Source organism: Triturus cristatus, chromosome 2_1 (assembly GCF_964204655.1).
Source record: "Triturus cristatus chromosome 2_1, aTriCri1.1, whole genome shotgun sequence".
Taxonomy (NCBI): domain Eukaryota; kingdom Metazoa; phylum Chordata; class Amphibia; order Caudata; family Salamandridae; genus Triturus; species Triturus cristatus.
This window is the reverse complement of record NC_140581.1, coordinates 1,039,182,184-1,039,197,320: the sequence shown is the minus strand read 5'-3', so window position 1 is coordinate 1,039,197,320 and position 15,137 is coordinate 1,039,182,184. Positions and strand designations below refer to the sequence as shown.

The 15,137-nt window shown below is 40.5% G+C and overlaps 1 protein-coding gene across 2 annotated transcripts in view; it reads left to right on the top strand.

The window, feature by feature from the left end:
- The first annotated feature begins 4,452 nt into the window (after positions 1-4,452).
- The window catches only part of LOC146866307 (uncharacterized), a 292,597-nt gene continuing 281,912 nt past the window's right edge, over positions 4,453-15,137 (top strand). The window contains exon 1 of one of the 2 annotated variants that reach the window (XM_085640842.1): positions 4,453-4,601. The gene's annotated coding sequence lies outside the window, so the exon portion shown is untranslated. Of the gene's footprint in view, positions 4,602-11,785; positions 11,918-15,137 lie in introns of those variants that run through there. The other variant, XM_085640841.1, reaches the window with a different exon arrangement.

The following is a 15,137-nucleotide window of genomic DNA, read 5'->3' as shown; positions in this document are numbered from 1 at the left end:
CTTCTACTGAAACCGGCTCGTTTTTGTAAGAAAAGAACCTATGACCGAGCGTTCTCCAGGGCAATTCCGAGAATCTGGAACGCACCCCCCCCCTAACATTAGAAGAATTCCATCCATTGCGGCATTCAAAAAGGAAGCAAAATCGTTCTATAGGAGGAAATTTCTGCCATAAGTCCATATAGCAGAACTACTGTCTACAAACTTGTCATGACTATTTCTTGCTTCCGCTAGCCGCTCATTAACCATATATGGGCTTGTATATATGTTTTCCTTGTAGCTTAATGTTTTAATCTATTCATTGTAACTTAACTGATGACTTATATATATGTTTATATGTTTTCCTTAAAGCTTAATGTTTGATCTAGTCATGGTAATTCACTAATGACCTGGTAACTTATAAGGTTTTGTTTGTTGATATGCATCTGTAAAGCGCTCTGATACCCTACCCAGGGTCATGTTCGCGCTATAGAAAACACGAAATAAATAATAAATAAATAAAATCCAGGACTACTAGAGTGACTCTAAAGGCTAGTTGACTGACCTGTTCTGAGCTACAGGGACACAAAAAGCTCCAACAACCTAGAACCCTCATTCGGACCCTGGTTATAGTGAATCCTGCCCTCCAAGTGGTGCCCACCCAGTCATGGACCCTTGGAAGTGGTGCTAAAGGTTTCCAAACACACATAAACCAAAACTTTGGACTTAAAAAAAATTCATGAAAAAGTGCTCTGAGAACCGACAAGAGACAGGGACCTACCTGCTTCCTGATCCACCTGAGTGTGCATTGCTGGTCGGCCTGACTTCATGGTAGCTTCCGCTACATTCTTCTCTGCAGCAGTAAATCCTGTATAGCGACTCCTCACAGAATGGGTATCTGGCCTCATGGTGCCCTTGTCACATACAGCCGCATCTCACTGGAGATTTTGACTAACAAAAAAGAGACTAAGTCCAAACTTAGACATTTTCACATCAACTTCATCCAGCAGCTCTGCAATGACAATGCCTCTTCCCTGGACTGGCTTGCCCCACTGGACTTTACCTTCTCAGATATTTTTCTTCAAAATATCTTTCAAATTCAAAGGTAAAACTGGGACCAGGTCCAGTCCACCTCTTTCATCCTAACAGTACTTCATCGCTGTTGGCCATAACTTTTGACTTTCCCCAGGTCTCATGAGACTAGACGCACACTGTTGAAGCTTTGATCTTTTATTCACTAGTTTTTACTGAACATTTTTTTAAAATAGTAACTTCGGTTCTACTGATTGGATATTTGTCATTTCGGGGTCAAATTATTTATTAACTTTCACTCTATTTTTCCAAATTGGTGTGGGGGGTTCCTTATGTTGTGTTTTAACTTAGTTACTGTTTGAGTCCTGCATGAATACTGAACATATTGCCTCTAAGTTAAGCCTGACTGCTTTCGTGCCAGGCTACCAGAGGGTTCAGCATTCGATAATTTGGGGCCTTTGTGATTCACCCAGACATGGATTGTGGATTGTGCTTGAGAAAGGGTACTCATCCCCTTAACAAAAAATCCAATCTCCTGCTTATTATCATTGTTAAAGGCTAATATGTGAGTATTACGAGTTGCTCCCTTCTAACTTACTGAAAGCACAGCTGCATATTAGTTAAGACTGTATCGTAAATAGTCCCTGAGCATGACACTGGAAAAAGGTGATTGGATTGCAGGAGTAGAAAGAGAGAAAGACTGGGCTAGGAAGGACATGGTGAGGAGACTGCATTGCAATGTCTATTACTTGGGTACACTTGACATCTAAATGTAGTTCTAGGTCACTTTGTTGTGACAGTGAGTCATGAGTTGCCTGCAATCCAATGTACAGGGAACACTATACATAGGGTAAATCATTCAGTTCTCATTATCCTGTAGTTTACATCTCATTCCAATTAAGTGCAGATTGTGGAGCTGCCCAAAGAATTGAACGAGTTAAGGAGGCGTATAATGAATAGTACATAGGAGTTCTCATGCAACCACTAACGAAACGTAGACAGGGCTTTGCATCAAAAAGGTATGCCTCCTTCAGGCAGACATAACGTGTCAGAAAATTGTGTTTTCTCTAAACTGTTCCAACTGTTATGAAGCTCCAAAACCCTACTACTTAAACCACTGAAATTCACCAAAAAATTGACTTACAATCTCACCTTCTCAGGGCTGGCTCCAAGAATCTGGAATGCCCTTCCAACGGAGATCAGAGCCAACCCCTCGACTGCTTCATTCAAAAAACAGGTCAAATGGCTACTGTTGGAAGAACTTCATCAGCAATAGCCTCTATGACATTTGCAAGACACTTACCTTTCGTGCTTGACAATCATTTTTACCTTGTGTGTTGAAATGTATGCTTGAGAATTATTTTCACTTTGTGTTTGAAATATGTGCTTGACAATCATTTTTACTTGGAGTTTAAAATGTATTTCGTTGTTCTTTGGAAGCAATTCGATGCTGAAACTTCTTGACCCCGTCAAGGTGGGCTTTTATCTGTTTAGTCACTTACTACCTCTTCTTCCCCTAGCACCCTCATTTACTTTATGCTTCAGGTTCCTCTCATGTTGCTTTATTGTATTGTACTTATACTGTCTCTGCACGTCAACGTCAGTTTTCCTCTTTTTACAGCGCTCTGATACCAGTCTGGGTCTGGTTCGCGCTTTATAAAACTTTTCAAATAAATAAATACGTGTGCATGTGTAATGTACTGTACAACTCCCTTACAAACTTCTGTACGTTTTAAAGTATGTCTAGGAATAGTATTTTGTACTAGAAGGTGTTCTTTCAGTGCAAAACCTAGAAGTCAGAAACATACTCTCGCGGGGCGTGGCTTGAACGCCGAAGGAAATGGCCGCTGCCTACCGGAGCTCCGTGACGGAGTAGTGCGTTCGACTTCCCCCAGGGCTGCCTTCCTTCATGACGAACTTCCCAGGTTGTGGGATCATGCTCCGGATTCCTGCCTGCACTGTTTGAGACGTCAATGCAGCCTAAATGATAGCGGAATCGGCTGCTTTTTGGTTCCTGCGTCTATCGAGGCTCCGTGAACGCCGCGGCCGCCATTTTGGATGTTCCGGTTTCCCGCGTTTCGTCCTTGAAGACCTTCCTCACATCCATTGTTTATGTGACTGACGGTGAGCGTTTTTTGGCCCCAATTGTTTGCATCTGGGTCTCTATGTCTTCCTGACGTCGTGGTATAAAATTACTGACTTTGACTTTGGCTTTCGGTATATTAATGAAGTAGGTTAGTCACCTCCACCTCATTGGCTAATTTTTCAAAAACAAGCTATTTTACCCACATTTCTTGGTGTTCCATCTCTGGAATTGAATGGCAATGCCTCGCACTAGCCGTGGTGGCGCCCAGCAGCCCAAGTCTTCGTCTATGGCGGACCCTAATCCTTACAGTGTGTTGCAGGAGTCTGTGGAAGAGCCCGGCTCTGAAATTGCTAATTCTGCGCCTCTGCCTTCCGTTCCTTCATGCTCCAGTAATAAGTCACTCTCTAAGATTCCCTCTGCCTCTTCTGCATCTTCGGGTAAAAGAACAAAAATCAACCCTCCTTCTCCTCCTAATGTTTCACCTACGCTTTCAATGGAACTTTTATTGGATGAAATTCGCTCTCTTAAGCCATACATGACAGAGACTAATTTTCGCCTCCAACAACTTGAGGATAATTGGTCAAATACTGAGAAGAGAGTTGATGCCCTGGAAATTCATGTTGACTCTATTCAAGCTGCTACAGATCACATTCCTGTTATGCGAAGGGAGATTATGCATCTGACACAACAAGTGGAGAATTTGGAAAACAGGAATAGGCGCAATAATCTACGCATTTATGGTCTTGCAGAAGGAATTGAAGGTCCTGACCCCTTGCTATTTTTCCGCTCTTTTTTGCCAAAACTTCTCGGGTTTCCTGCCACACCTCCTCTCAACATCCAACGAGATCACCGCCTGGGTCATATCCCGAGCTCTTCTGCTTCGTCCTCTTCTTCGTCCTCTCATGGGAAGCCAAGAGGTGTTATTTTATATTTTTTGGAGTATACCGACCTGCTTAAAGTCTTGCAAGCTGCCAAGCAGAAAGGAAAGATTCTTTGGAATGGCTCTAATTTATTTTTTGCCCAAGACTATTCTAAAGCCACGGCAGATCGCCGAAAGAAATTTTTGGACATGAGGCCTGCTCTCCGTAACTTGAATGCTCGTTATGGATTGTTTCATCCATGTCTGTTCAAGGTCACGTATCAAAACAAAACAACTAATTATGAAGATCCTGCACTTCTTCAGCATTTTTTGGACACATGTAGAGATGAATCTATGGACATGTCTCGATCGTAAATCCGGCCAGCGTATTGTCCTTTGTTGTGTTCCTCTGTGTTATGCTTGGGTTTTTGCATTTTCTTCTCTATGTCCCGTATATAACTCTGGTGATTAACACTTTTTCTTCTTGTTTCCTTTGTAGATATATTATTGATTCCCTTCCTCCTGCCTTATTCATTGTCCCTGGAGGTCGTCGTCCTTCGTACCTTCGTCAGTCTTGGAGTTGTCCGTCTTGGTATGCTGCCTTTTCCTATGTGGCTTCACCCTCCCCATCCTCAATGTTTACCTGTGGTATGTCTTTATGATACATTATATTGCGTTCTTTTATCATGTCTTTTGGTTCTTTGTTTCTCTCCTCGCATAATGGTGTTGTTTTGTAATGTTTATTCTCTTATTGCTTTTTTCTCAGTTTCTCCTCTTTCCATGTTCTTTTTCTCTCTCCTCTTTTCTTACCGTTACATTACACATATTGCTGGTGTTGTTTCTCTGTTTCTTGTTCTAATTCTCTTTATTATCTCTTTTTCTCCTACTGTTTTCCTAGTTTTCTTTTTATCTCACTTTCAGTTATGTTCCTGGCGTTTATTGCTTCTCTTATCTCTGATTCTCTCTCATTTTTTCTTATCTCTTTCTATTTACATTTTCTTATTCTTCATTCATTCTCTTATCCTAAACTTCTGTGCTGCATCTTCTCATTTTTCTTCTAATGCTAATGTTATTTCTCTCCAATTTTTATATGATGATTGTCTGAGTATTCATTTACTTGATTGTCTTATACACAAGAGTTATTATTGTTATGAGTTATATATTTAGATGTCGTTAAATATTTTTACTTGGAATGTTAAGGGATTGGGTTCCCCCATTAAGCGGCAACGAGTTTTATCTCATCTAGCAAATTTAAAGGGAGATATTGTGCTGTTACAAGAAATCCATATACAAGAAGTTGAAGTTGCCAAGTTACGCCGTAACTGGGTAGGTCATGTATTTGCTTCTCCTGGCTCAGGGAAACGTAATGGTGTTGCAATTCTCTGTCATAAGCGGTTAAATATCAAACTTATAAGTCAAGCCAATGATTCTGATGGTAGATGGGTCATTGTATCTGTATTAATTGATAAAATCCCTCTAACTATTTTTAATTTGTATGCTCCCTCTACATATGATAAATTATTTTGGCCCCAGATATTAGTCTCGTTAATGCAATCCTCTGATGATTATCTGATTTTAGGAGGAGATTGCAATATGGTTATGGATCCCCTCTTAGACCGCAATTCACACTCACGTTTTTCACCATCCTCCATACATGCTCAATTTACATCCACTATATCCCAACGCTCCCTTGTTGATTCTTGGAGACTCTGCCATCCTACACTTCGTGAATATACATATTACTCACCAGCCCATTCTTCACAGTCCCGGATTGACTACATTTTTGTTTCTAAAGCCTTGATCCAACACATTACCAGCTCTAAAATAGGTTCCATTTTAATTTCTGATCATGCTCCAGTTTCTCTATGCCTCGATCTGCTTCCCCCCATAAAAGGTACCAGGAGATGGAGGTTTAATAATTCTCTCCTATTAGATCCCAAATTCACCCCAGCCTTCCTTGACTTTTCGTCCCTATTTTTTACTGAAAATGAGTCTCCTTTGATATCCCCTCAGGTACTATGGGATACTTTTAAAGCTGCCTCTAGAGATTTCATTATCTCGTTTGTTTCCCATAAAAGGCGCAATGCTTCCCATTCTTTACAGTTAATTAATACGCAAATTAAGCAATTAGAACATTCTTATTATTTAACTAAGTCTCAGTCTGATTTAGATAAGCTTCTCAAGGCCAAACTCTCCTTTAATAAACTCTCTACGGAATCTGCTAACCTAATCCTACTTAAATCCAGTGCCAAATATTATTGTGCGCAAAACAAGGCAGGCAATCTTCTTGCCAAGTATCTTAAAGTTAAGCAAGAACGCACACAAATTGAGTCTATTGTCTCCTCATCGAATCTCATTCTTCACAAAGATGAAGATATTCTGCCAGAATTCACTAATTTTTATCAAACTCTGTATACTCCGGAATCTCCTCCTCTGTTAACAGATATTGATCGTTATTTATCTTCCATTCCTCCTCCTTCATTTCCAGACACTGACTTTGTCCCATTGGAGGCAGATATAGGTCCTAAGGATATTTTAGAGTCCATTCGAATAATCAAAAAAGGTAAGGCTCCTGGGCCAGATGGCTTTACGATAGAATTTTATTTACATTTTGCTAATTTGCTTGTTCCCAAACTTCATCGACTATTTTCATTTTTTATAGCGTCCAAAAAATCTGAAGGGTCTTTTCAAGAGGCCTTAATTTGTCTCCTGCCTAAGGACAATAAAGACCATACTTTATGCAAAAACTATAGGCCCATCTCTTTGATCAATTTGGATTATAAAATCTTTGCAAAAATTCTTGCACTCCGCCTTGATAAAATTTTACCTAGCATAATTGGTAAGGAACAATGTGGTTTCATTAAAGGTCGTCACCTTTCTGACAACACTCGCCTCTTTTTTAATGTGCTGAGTAAATCCCATTCCTATCAGCATTCTTTAGCCGCTGTTGCGTTAGATGCTGAAAAAGCATTTGATAGGGTTAATTGGCAATTTATGCTTGCAGTTCTTGTTTGGTTTGGTTTTGGCCAGAAATTTCTTGCTTATGTCTCTTTGTTATATTCTTTTCCTAGGTCCTTTATCTTGGCCAATGGTCTCGTCTCCTCTTCGTTCCCTCTCTTCTGAGGTGTCCGACAAGGCTGTCCTCTTTCTCCTTTGCTTTTCATTTTGGCACTGGAACCATTCTTGATAAAAATTCGTATGAATACAGATATTACTGGTTTCCCATATGGAGATAAGTATTTGAAACTTTCTGCCTATGCAGACGATATTCTCTTATTTATTTCCAATCCACAATCCTCTATTCCATCCTTTTTATCTGAAGTATCTAATTTTGCGAAAGTCTCAGGTTATAAGCTTAATGTTGATAAGTGCGAAATTCTCCCCCTGAATAAATTTTGTTTTCATGCAGACTTTTTGACTTCTTCTTTTCATTGGAGTCCGGTTAAGATAAAATATTTAGGCCTATGGTTTAAATCCTCTAATAAAGACACTGTAGCACTTAATCTTAAAAACCTCCAAACATTGTTACTAGACTCTACGACTCGTTGGCATCCCTTGTTTTTATCCTGGTGGGGAAGACTAGACTCGATTAAAATGATGTTAGTTCCCATTATTTTGTTTTACCTGTCTAACCTTCCAGTTAATATCCCTAAGTCTTGTTATAAGAATATCTATTCTACGCTCTCTAAATTCCTATGGCAACATAAAAAGGCTAGAATGTCCTTTGCAAAACTTAAATGCCCTAAGCAGTTGGGTGGAGTTAATTTTCCGGATTTTGCCTCTTATCATTCCTCATTTTTCCTTAAACATTCTATCCCCTTATTATCCGAGCAGGTATCCGATGCCCTGTTAAGGCCTTTGTGGGTAGAGATTGAATCATCTTTTTTTCATCCTTTTACCTTTGAGGAATTTGTATCATTGTCCCATATTCCCAATAAATTCTCTCTCCCTATTCTTAAAAATTCTCGGAAAATTTTTTCTCCTCTCATACTAAATGGTTTAGATGACCGTTCGCGTTTTTTACAATCTCCCTTGTGGTATAATCCTCTTATTAAACTTCGAAATAGGATACTTTTTTGGAGGGATTGGCATGACCTTGGTATACTTTGGACTCATCAATTGTTTGATGAGGGCACGTGTATTCCCTTTTCTATCCTTCAATCTCGTTTTTCTTTGCATGTATCACATGCATCCAAGTATGAGCTTTTACGTGAGGTTTTGCAAAGCAGGTATAATGTTCTTTCTGATTCCATCACTCACACTAACTTTTCTCCTCTCTCTATCCCTTGCTTACTGGCTTCTTCTTCTGCTTCCCAGATATATGCAAAATTGAGAGATACTACTAGTACTCGCGATAAATCTAAAACAGAATTGGACTGGGAATCAGATGTAGAGGACACTTTCTCTGTCTCGCTGTGGCATAGGGTCTGGACTAAGATAAGGAAAACCTCTAGAGCAGCAAATACGACTCAAACGTTATTTTTTATATACAACAGACTTTTGGTTACTCCTGTCAAATTGCATACAATTGATCCTTCCATTCCCTCCTCTTGCTGGTCTTGCTCAGCGTCAGGGGCGGATCTTAAGCACATGTTATTTAAGTGTCCGAAGATTCATAAATTTTGGTCTGATGTGTGGGCTCAGATCAATAGGATTTTTTCCACCTCTTTCCCTCTTACACTTTCACATATCTTTTTAGGTAGTCTTTCAGACATATGGTCCTCTTTTACCACTAACACGTCCATTATTAATTTACTTTTAGCTGTAGCGTTTCAGCAAATCACTAAATCTTGGAAGGATACCTTGAATGTTTCCTTTCAGGCTTGGTGGTATGGAGTTTGTTATCATCACAGACTCGATAGAGCCTATGTTTACCCCATTACACTTGCTATTAAGCGTGATTTATTATGGCTCCCCATCACAGATTTCTTAGATGTGTCTGCTCGACCCCTACCCTTACATAATCCGTGTACAGAAGAAGTTCCCAAACCCCCATGACGACATTCCTAATGGTTTTATGTACATATTTTTATCGTTTAACTTATAGCTATTGTGTATATCTTTATTGCAAGAGTTTTTGTACGCCTGATGCACTCTTTTAATTTTGTGTATAATTTTGTGTGGCAATGATTACATTTCTACTGCAATTGCTTTTGATATATTTGATGATGCCTTCTACCTTTTTCTTTTCTACCTCTCTCCCTTGTCTTTTCTTGCTCTCTCTTAAATATGACGTTTTATTTTTCTACTTGAGATTAGTCTCAATACTATGCTTTGTTGATAATATGTTGTAAATGAACTTTAATAAAATCTTCTTTAAAACTTAAAAAAAAAAAAAAAAAAAAAAAAAAAGAAACATACTCTCGCACAATGGTACAAGGAAATGTGCATAATACAAGACTACCTAAAGTACGACAGTGCAGAGGGAGAGAAAAATAGGGCCATACCTTAGTATATTTCGTTTGGTCTGCTTTCTCCCTTTAGAGCAATACATCACAGCAACTTTGCTGCATTGAATGAAATGCAAGTATATCTGGGTCCTCATGCTTAGACGGTGAAGCCATCACCTCCCATTCTAAATGTATGCTCATGATACATCTTACTCAAGAGGGACAATGGGAGACGAAGCAGCATCAGGCACGGCCTCAAGCATAGCTTCCGTTTAAAAGAAGGCTTCCTCTGATTCAATAAAGTAGAAGTCATACTGACCACAGAGCATACATCTAGCATGAACATGATTTTAATGTGGTCCATTACTCTGGTCCCAGTTCAATCTTTGGTGAAAAAACCCTCCCAGTACTATTCTACATTGACAAGTCTTCCACCCCTTCTGCCACATTGATAGACTTCACAGTCAGAAGAACAAATGTCAAACTTGCTTTGAAAGTAAGTGTGTTTCTGTTTCTGCAGGGTATCCATTGGGTGGAATTAACCAGGTCCATGGGCCTACTGATGTTAAACCACTGCAACTGCATCTAGGCCACTCAGACCAAGACACAAAGCTAAAACCTTAAAAAGCTGCAGAATCAGCCACCAAGGGGTGAAAAATGTATTCAAAAGTGTGAGCATGCCACCCTGAATTAGAAGCACTCCAATGGCTTCCTGTACATCAAAAGGTAAATTTCAAGATTCAGTTCACAATGCTCTCTATCAGAGACCCAGCAACTAGAAAAATTGGCCTCTCCCTACATACCGAGAAAGATCCTGACATTCAAACTTACATTACAATGTGCCACAGTAAGTCAATGTGGAGGAGAGATGGGGATGGAACCCTCAAAGTCTGTGGACCCTGTTTATGAATCAGGCTGCTGCCCAAACAAGAACCGCCCTTTCGGGAATTCAAGAAGTATCTTAAATTTACACATTTTAACTCAGCTTTTAGGCCACACAGGCTATTACGGGACCCTCACTTGCATTCACCTGGAGGTACTGTATCTCATGGTGCGATTTATATCTTGGCTTTGGGATTTTCTTTTTGAAAATAGAAAAAAACGTTGGAGCAAAGCTCCAGCATGTTGACGGAGCTGTGCACCAAAATGTAAACTGTAACGACAGGAACTGCCATGACGGCGGTTCCTTCCAGCACTTTACAAATGGCCGCCAGTTTGGCTGTCATTTCTAAGTTTGGCAGTGGGCATGTCGGTCAGGGAGATTGAGTAATTTACTCTTCTCGCTGACGGAGAAACGGGCCACCCCCAAAAAATAAATCCGTCTCTTAGTTCTCAACATGGGACACATCAAGACCGCGTTCAACTCTGACACTCACCTCTTACAAGCAGAACCAATTCTACCTACACGAATCAATACTTGACATTATCACTCGAGGAATTCCTGAACCGGTGCTGAGTGGGAGGCATAGATTAATAGGAATGACATTCACAGAAGGTGCTGTCTCTCACATTGGTCACACCTGTCCACCTTCCAGGGCCCGTAGGTGACAGGGTGAAGTGATTTAAAATCCCCTAAATTAATAAATACATTTGATTCTGTCACCAGGGATTTAACAATGTGTTACCCCTTGAAATACCCAAACAGTTGCAAAGGAAGTTTGTTTCTTTCATGTGATAAACATAAAACAGGTGCACCAAACCTGTCTGATTATTTTAACCCTTTTGATGCCTCATTTTGAGGTCTATGGCAATTCAACGGGGCCGGTAATGAGAGTTAAGTACTCCGTGGACCTGTCGTTTTTCACACAGCCAGTGTCTTCTGGTGAAATTCTAGGGAGAAATGAGCAGCTACCAGAAGAATCAGACACAGAATTACAGATCCCTCCAATATTTCTTCACTCCTAAAGGGACCCTCGGGGTCGACCTTATAATGCACCCCACAATGTTCTCAGTACCTCCAGTATATATAACCCCGGAAGCCCGGAGAAATCGAGCCCCACAAAGGCACCCACCTTATGAGGCCCAATGTTTGATTAAGGAACAGAGCCACAATGAAACCCTCGGTTAATAAAAGAGAAACCAGTGAAACAAAGAAACCAAAACACTGTTTTACCCTCTGTCTGTCCATGTCAAGTTCACTGATGTCACAAACATGTCATTGCAGGAGAGAGCCAGCCCCTCCTCACTAGGAGCAGAGCATAGGATACATGCCTCCTGCTTGTCATGCTTCTTACAAATATTAACCAACTAACTGCACTAAAAAACATATTGAGCGTCTCACGAGGCATATTTCTCGAATGTGTGCACTTTTCTAACGGTGACAAATGGGAACACAGCTTTTCAGTTTGTGTCCCGGACACATGGTCTGATGGGCCAGCACAATTTCACCTCCAATGGGCTTGAATTACTTTCCGGGCAAAGAAGCACAGATAAAAGGGACCGGCTTTAGGAGTTGCTCTTGAGCTGCAGACAAAGACAATTTCCTAGCTGGGGCTGCGAGAGGCTCGACTGGAGTTTCTCTTCTCTTTACTTTTCTCCGATTTGCTTTTGGGTCTCGGGTTATCTCCAAAACAGGTAACATTTAAAATTATTGTTAATAGTTAACCATTTTTTAAGGGATTTTGCTATGAGGAAAACGATTTGCATTATACAACCGATTTTTTCGACATGTAATTTAGTAATTTATAGTCTACAGTTTTGAGATGGGTTTTACTTTTTCATGGTGCATGCAATTTACTTGGGTGGGGGGGTCGGTTACTACATACACGTTGAAAAATATTAGGGGGATTATTGTGTTATTAACACGTCATATTTCCATGGAGATCTGCTTGTGGAAGTTGCATTCTCTTCCTCGCTTCAAACATGAATATGTAGAAAGTTAAGGTATTTTTACACCTGAAAATATTGCGGTAGTTCCCACAGTGAGGTGTCTGCATTTAGTTTCGCAAAACTGGTGTCGAATTCAGAGAAGTTTTGAGGCATGGGCAAAGTGGGCTCCAGCCCAGGGCCCCAGCCGTTCAGGGGACCCCCTGATAGAGACAGCTCTTTTCTGCAGAATTTTGCCCTGATGACCTTGATTAATTCTTAAACAGATTGTTTTAAATACTGTTTTCCTTTACTTTATTTTTAATGTGGGTGATGAGTAAGAGTGTTACAGACATTTTACAGAGAAATCTTGGGTCATATAATCAGGAACGGCGCAAACATTATCGCTGCTTTAGCGGCAGGAAACTGCCGCTAAAGTGGCGATAAGGGGCTTGAGAATTCCAATAGAAGCCCATGGGGCATATCAACAAGGGCTTTATCTCTGCTTTTTTGGCTTTAAAAGCCAAAAAAGCAGAGATAAAACTAGCGCCCTATCAACAACAGGGTGCTAACATGCAAATTTGCATGTTAGCACCCTTTTACTCTACGCTTCCCCTTGCATCTCTAATGAGATGCAAAGGGGGCGTTCCAGAGTAAAATATTAGGAGAAATGTCTCCTATTATCAAGAATGTCGCTAACCCTGTTAGAGACAAAAAAAGCAGCGCTAACCGCGGTTAACGCTGCTTTTTTACGTCTGGTATTTTTCAGACTTAGCCATGATATCCTATGGAAGAAGGATATCATGGCTAAGTTTGCCTGTCCCTATCAACAAGGTAACGTGAGATTATCTCTGGGTTTCCAGCGATAATCTCACGTTAGCCTGTTAGCGTGAGGATTTTTATCGCTATTGAGATAAGCGTTGCTAATAGCACGCTATCTCAGCGATAAAAATTCACGCTAGCCGGCGATAATTATCCTAGCGCCAAGTGCGCTTAGAGACAATTATCGCCGGTTGTTGTTGATATGCCCCCATGTTCTGGTGTGAAGGACATCAAACCTGGGCTTCTATTGGAATTCTCCAGGGCATATTATCAAGCCCCTTATCGACACTTTAGCGGCAGTTTCCTGCCACTAAAGCGCCGATAATGTTATCGCCGTTCTTGATAATATGGCCCCTTGTGTTTATCTATCATGCAACATCCATAAAAACAAGCTTCTTACAGATCACAATAGGACGTCTCATATGATAAATGGGAGGGTGTCACAGAGATTATTTGCAGTAATATTATTCAGCTGCTGCAGCGTTACTATATTGAAAACACACATCACAACCCATGAATATTAGATGTTAACACAGTTAGAATGTGGTCCAGTGTTCTTGTGCACTGTCAGAGACCTGGCCAAAGTGGGCAAGAAAAGTTTAGATTGAATCATAAATTCAAAGCTCTTCTGAACAGGGGCCCCCAAAATACGTTTGACCCAGGGCCCCCAAAATCCTTAAGATGTCCCTGGTCACATTGAATACAGGGAGGTAATCTATAGTCGTTAGAGGTTTTTTATTTAATATGCAAACAATTAAAGGAATTTAAACGAGCAAAGCAAAAGACATTCATATTTCTTACAGAAATCGATGGGCTCTTAAAATGTTTTTTTACTGTAGGGCAGGAAAAAATGATAGGTTGTTTGGAAGAATCACGAAAAAAGCTAGTGATATTTTCCTTCCTCAAACTATGAAGGTGAGATTTTGATATTCTTTGGTGTCCCTGTTGATTTGCGCGCAAAATTAAATAATGTTTACTTTCTGCTTAAGTCCTTGAGTTGAAAAAAGAAGAATAACAAATACACACACGTCATCACCTCTCGCGTTTTCATTTTTTTACACAATGCGTTTACCAGGAGCCTTTTGCTTGTCATAATGAGACATGATGTTGACCACGTTGTGATCCAGTTTTACCTCTTGACTTGTGCAGTAAAACTGCTTGAGACATAGGGCCTCATTTACTATATTTTTACGCACGACAGCGCTGCAAACCTTCCTGCTGCGCTACCGCGCATCAAAAAAAAAGCACAGGAATGTGCCGTATCTTGTTCGTTTCCTTCTCCCCCGAGGCATTTTCATCTTTCTATGCGTGCTGCAGAATTCAGCATGCATAAAAAGGGGAGAAAACGAGAAGAAATAAAAGTATTTCTCCTCGGTTGTGCCATTCCTACGCCTGGGGAAGTGTAGTATTCTGACACATTCCCAGTTTTACAAATTGTTGCAAATATGGGAATGCGTCATGTTCCATGAAAGCTGCGTGAGAACACCCTCAGCAAAAGCCATGGAATGCCCCTTTCACTCAAAGTAATGTGAAAAGTCATGCAGGATGATTTTGCGTGGCCTTGTAAGTATGGTGCAGCCCAGTGCGCCGCTAGTGTGTCAAAGTTAGATCTGTTTAGACTGTCTGTCTGAGCCTTGAGAATTAGGTTTCCTAAAAAAGGTTGTTCAGTTAATTTGTTATATGTGCCTTCTAGAGAGTTCCTCCACTACTGCTTCTTAAGTGCTTCATTTGTGTCGGTAGCTGAAGGTGGTGGTCACCGGTTCTCATTTTTTGGGACTGGGACTTATTTCTTGTCATCAGATTGTGCCCGAGAGCAAGAGAGAGAAAGGCAGAAAAAGGGGGAAAAAAAGATAGACAAACAGAGAGAAAAGGCAGGGATGAGAAAGAACCTGCAAGAGTGAGGCAAACAGACTGGGAGTGTAGGAGGGTGGAAGAAACCAGCATGAGATGCAATCAAGACTTTGTAGCCGTGGATTTCGGCACCTCTAGCATGCCACAGTGGCGGTGAGCTCCTAAGAAAAACATTTGCTCCCTGCACTTATTTATTGACAAATTAAGCACCAGGTAAATTGATATATCTGGGCTCAGAATTAGCTTATCTCAGTACTTCCTATCACTTTCATTTTAATAATCAAATCCTCCACGTTTGATCATTCAGCTTCTTTAG